At 43.7% G+C, this 5,000-nt stretch overlaps 1 long non-coding RNA gene across 2 annotated transcripts in view; it reads right to left on the minus strand.

The window, feature by feature from the left end:
• Positions 1-5,000, minus strand: part of LOC135107886 (uncharacterized) — a 50,260-nt gene that overhangs the window by 22,012 nt on the left and 23,248 nt on the right. The window contains exon 1 of one of the 2 annotated variants that reach the window (XR_010272033.1): positions 1,423-1,615. The exons of the other annotated variant lie outside the window; for it this stretch is intronic. This is a non-coding gene — a long non-coding RNA (uncharacterized LOC135107886). Of the gene's footprint in view, positions 1-1,422; positions 1,616-5,000 lie in introns of those variants that run through there. 2 annotated transcript variants of the gene reach the window in all.

Consider the following 5,000-nt stretch of genomic DNA (forward strand, 5'->3'; position numbering starts at 1 on the left):
TTTTTTTTGTATCACTTGGATCTGTTTAAGAAAATGGCTTTTGTTTCGTTTTCTTCGTCTCTCATCGCAGTCCCATTGTTTCTCTTCGTCTCCTTTCTCCTTTTTATCTTTCTTATTTGCTTCCTTTTGTCTTCTTATCTCCCTCTCCTTTCTCTTTGTTTGAATTTCCCCGTCTTCTTTTCCCTTCCATATCTACCTCTCCTCTGGTCTTTTTTTTTTTTTTTTTTTTTTTTCATTCAGCGATTTCTTGTCTTGTTCTGGTTTCCCGTGTTCCTCCTCTCCCGTGTCTACCTCCCCTTTTGCTCTCGTTCCCTAATCGCCTCTCTGCCCTGTTTTAATTTCCTTTCCTTCACCTATTTTCACTTCAACGCCTTTCTATCCTCTATTCTTGTTTTCCCGTCTTCGTTCCTCTTCATAGCGTTTCTCTTCCTATATTTTCCTTCATCCTGTATAACGCCCATTTCTCCTTCGCCTCGCACCCTTTCATTTCCTTCTCGCAGGGCCTTTCAGCCGGTCTTCCCTCCACGGCACGTCCTCTGCTATTTTTTGTATTATCAACTCTGCTCTTGCCTCCCCTTTAATACGGCTCCTTTGCCTGCTTGTCTCTCCCTTTCTCTGTTCTCCTTTATTCCCTTCCATCTTCATTACTCCGGTTCTTCATCATCATCAACTCCACCCATGCTTTTATTCCATTTGGCTGCTTCTCCTTCATCGTCATTACAGTCACCATTGCTTACCTCCAAGTCAACTCCTCTCTAGGTTAGGATTACTTATGCGCAACGAAATGTTTCACCTTCGTTTTACTTTGAGTTTATTATTATTATTATTTATTTATTATTTTTTTCTTTGTATATTCTTGAAAGCATCTCTCGCCAGTGTAATATTTCTTTGGCGTTCATGGTTTTGCCTTTTTCCTTTTTGCGTCCTTGCTCTCTGTTTCTTGGTGGCTGCTGCAATCACCCTTTGTAATTTTTGTCTGATGTTACATTTGTACCTCATTCTTCATCTCCTTCCCTCATTATTTCCACCCGCCTCATCTTCTGGTCCAACCGGCCTCTCTTTCCTCTCTCTTACCGCAGACCACAAGCCTCCCCCTCCTCTCCATCCCTCCCAGTCACCACCCCTGGGCAGCAGCGTGGGGGTGCCTGGGGGCCGTGTTAAGTAAGAAGGTCCCTGGCCCAGCCCAACCACCATCATAAATCAACTGTCTGCTTTCTGCTTGCCGGGTCAAGGGGCGGACCGAGGCATGGTCTTATAAACACGCTGAATAGATCTTTTTTCTTCCACATAGTTTCCTGGAATCCACTTCTTGTCGTCTCTGGAACCCTTACCTCCCCCGCCACCCTCGCCTAGTGCTTCAGCCCCTCAAAGGTTTCCTCGCCCATACTCCAGACAATAAAAGAAATCAGGCTCCCTCCCTACCGCCTGTTGTGGACTCAGGTACCGCGGCGAGGCTCCCGCTCCTGAGCCGCACCGTGTGTCGAGGCTCCTTCCACAGCGTGTAGAGGAGACCCGGCCCACCTGAGCTACAAGGCGAGTGGACGAGACTCTCACCTGGGTGGAGATAGAGATAATGAGTATTAGTAGGAGTTTGCTTGGAAGTATTAGATAATTTTAGAATGGTGTTGCTCGTGATGGTAATGGTAATGATGATGACAATGATAATAATAATAATAATAATAATAATAATAATAATAATAATAATAATAATAATAATAACAACAGTCATAGCAATGCTTTATATGGTGACAGTAGTAATAGAGAAGTACTTACACATCAATATACTGTATTTGTAATGTATAAAAAAAAACTTAATATTTACGAGAGAGAGAGAGAGAGAGAGAGAGAGAGAGAGAGAGAGAGAGAGAGAGAGAGAGAGAGAGAGAGAGAGAGAGAGAGAGAGAGAGAGAGAGAGAGCAATCCCCAATCCCCAATCCCCAAATGCCTGAGACGAACACACAGCACCTTCAACAAAATCTAAACATAAAAAGAAAAGAAAAATTGCTGCTGTCTTCAGATGGTCTACGACTCTACGACACCATCTTGCTTCTTTAAATATATATCTGGTGACGTCATGAGGAGGCGTGGGAAGGAGAGGGCTGCTTTAAGGCTCATCTGATGCAGCCTCCTCCTCCTCCTCCTCCTCCTCCTCCTCCTCCTGCTAACCTTACTCCAACTCGTCCTCTTTCCCATCCTCTTCGTCCTCTGCATGCTTCGTCGTTTTCCTCCTCCTCCATTTCCTCCTCCTTCTCCTCCTCCTCCTCTTCCTCCTATTCTTTTCTCTTTTTTCCTTCATCCTATTTTTCACTCTTCTTGTCTCTTTCCTCCTTCTCGTAGTTGTTGATTTTTTTTTCCTATTTTTTCCTCCTCCTCCTTCTCCTCCTCCTCATCCTGATCCCTTTCCGCCCTTTCTCCATCCTCATCTTCATCTTCTCCCTATGCAGTATTTCGTTTCTTCATCTCCTTCCATGCACGACTTCAATTTCTCTTTCCTCCTTCGTTTTTTTTTTTCCCCTCGTCTTTTCATCCCAGCTTCTCATTCCTGGTCTCTCATCCCCCTCTCCCGCTCCCTCCTCCCTCTCTCTCTCTCCCTCTCTCTCTTGGGAATTACCGTTGCATGACATGTAAATTTACCTGCAAATGGGAGTCAACCATTGTAAAATAAAATAAAAATAATAATAATAAGAAAAAAAAAAAAAAAACACTGGATAAATATTCAATAAGGAAGTCATTTAAATTTTTTCTCGTTCCTACCTGTTATTAATTTACATGCGTCTCTATATCAATAGGAATTTACGCTGATTTGATAAGAGAGTCGAGCCAATGAATAATGCAGGTAAGGAATGAGATTAAATTAACATTGAGAGAGAGAGAGAGAGAGAGAGAGAGAGAGAGAGAGAGAGAGAGAGAGAGAGAGAGAGAGAGAGAGAGAGAGAGAGAGAGAGAGAGAGAGAGAGAGTGCAGCGTGGGGAAGATCCAGCCAGGTACTGAGGAAGGCATTACGACTCATAATGGCCACAAATGAGGGCGTCCAACTTGCCGAGGGGACGAGCCTTTCCCGAGGGACGGAGAGGCCAGGTGATAGGGCCCAGGTAGAAAGAGAGAGAGAGAGAGAGGTAGAAAGAGAGAGAGAGAGAGAGGTAGAAAGAGAGAGAGAGAGAGAGGTAGAAAGAGAGAGAGAGAGAGAGGTAGAAAGAGAGAGAGAGAGAGAGGTAGAAAGAGAGAGAGAGAGAGAGGTAGAAAGAGAGAGAGAGAGAGAGAGAGAGAGAGAGAGAGAGAGAGAGAGAGAGAGAGAGAGAGAGAGAGAGAGAGAGAGAGAGAGAGAGAGAGAGAGAGAGAGAGAGAGAGAGAGAGAGAGAGAGAGAGAGAGAGAGAGAGAGAGCAGGGTGAAATGTCAGTGCTCCTTGAAAACAGTTTTAATCCGTGTATGAAAAAAAAAAGAAAACATAGTAGGAGAATTTTCCTACTCACCCACCCACCCACACACACACACACACACACACACACACACACACACACACGTTACAGAGAGATATACATATACAACTATACAGTAAACTACCACAGTACATTGAGTTCAGGGCAGAAGCGTACGAGCGAGACGTGGCCAAGTGGAAGGGGAAAGGCAGTAAAGGAAGGAAAGATGTGGAAGAAGTAGAGGAAGGAAACGAATGAAAAAGAGCAAGGCAGAGGATAAGAAGGAGAAGTACCGTTATATCGCCTATGTAGTACGTGTGTGAGACTCGTAAACCAGCTGGTAGTGTTGATATTGAAGAGAGAGAGAGAGAGAGAGAGAGAGAGAGAGAGAGAGAGAGAGAGAGAGAGAGAGAGAGAGAGAGAGAGAGAGAGAGAGAGAGAGAGAGAGAGAGAGAGAGAGAGAGAGAGAGAGAAAGACGATATACTAAGACAAGTAAAAAGCAGTGTGAAAAACAAACACAAACTTAAAAAAAAAAGATAGAAATGTGTATACATACATAAACACACACACCTCTAATAATATATATTTGAAAACCCGAGAAACAAGCAAAATAAAGAAAAAGAAGGTCCGTAGGTGGGAGGCAAAAACATAAATATCCGAATAAACGGTGAGGGAGGCAGGAGGCTGCGAGGAGGCAGGTATGAAAGTGGGGCCATGTCGCTGGGGGGCGGCAGAGGGCGCTGGAGTGGGAGCTGCGTCAGGCGGGTCGTCCATACTGGTTATATCTCTGCGCGAGGCTCAGGCGGTAGTTTGGGTGCGGCAGAGTACGTGGTGTTTGTCGTCGGGGCCCCGTAAAGCGAGTCTTATTAAAGGTGGCGGCAGAAGCGGCGGGCTATTTACACCGTGGTCTTATGGTGCTGATCTATCGAAATTTGGGTCTGGGGTGTTATGTCAAGTTTTACATTGCTCCACTTGTTGTGTTTTTCTGGCTTCATTTTTTTTTTTTTCGCTCAAGTTGGGAAAGAGGTTTAGCACTTTGAGTTTTGCAAGAGAGGCCGTTTTTTTAATACATTATTGAATGGCTTAAATATGAGAAGAAAATGTTAATGAATCTTGCAGTTTTTACTTTTACTTTTTTTTTTTTCTCCTTCACTTGAAAAGTTTGGGAGGGACTTATCGAACTGGTTTTTCACAAGACTCACCACATTTTTTTTTTAAGCTACTAGTTTCATTAGGACCGAATAGGAACGTTGCTATTATTCGTTGATCACATGTTAAAATACAAGTGACATGCAATTTTTCGAGGTGTAGTTGCATGTAATATTTTTCCCTGTCACTTATTCGCCAACAGAAACGGATACATATGAATAAAAAAAAAAAAAAAAAGTAATTACAGTGACATTAGCCGTTCCTTCCTGCGCCATCTAGAGCTTCACTGCCAGGCGTGAATTCCAAACTGTTTGCCGAAGCTGTAAGTGTGCCATAAAGTCGAAACAGAATGATCGCTTTTATATTATTACCGAAACTTGTCATCCCCTTGATACCTGGATTCTGGGCGACCCGCTACGCTATTTAGATTTTT

Source organism: Scylla paramamosain, chromosome 16, assembly GCF_035594125.1.
Source record: "Scylla paramamosain isolate STU-SP2022 chromosome 16, ASM3559412v1, whole genome shotgun sequence".
Lineage (NCBI taxonomy): Eukaryota > Metazoa > Arthropoda > Malacostraca > Decapoda > Portunidae > Scylla > Scylla paramamosain.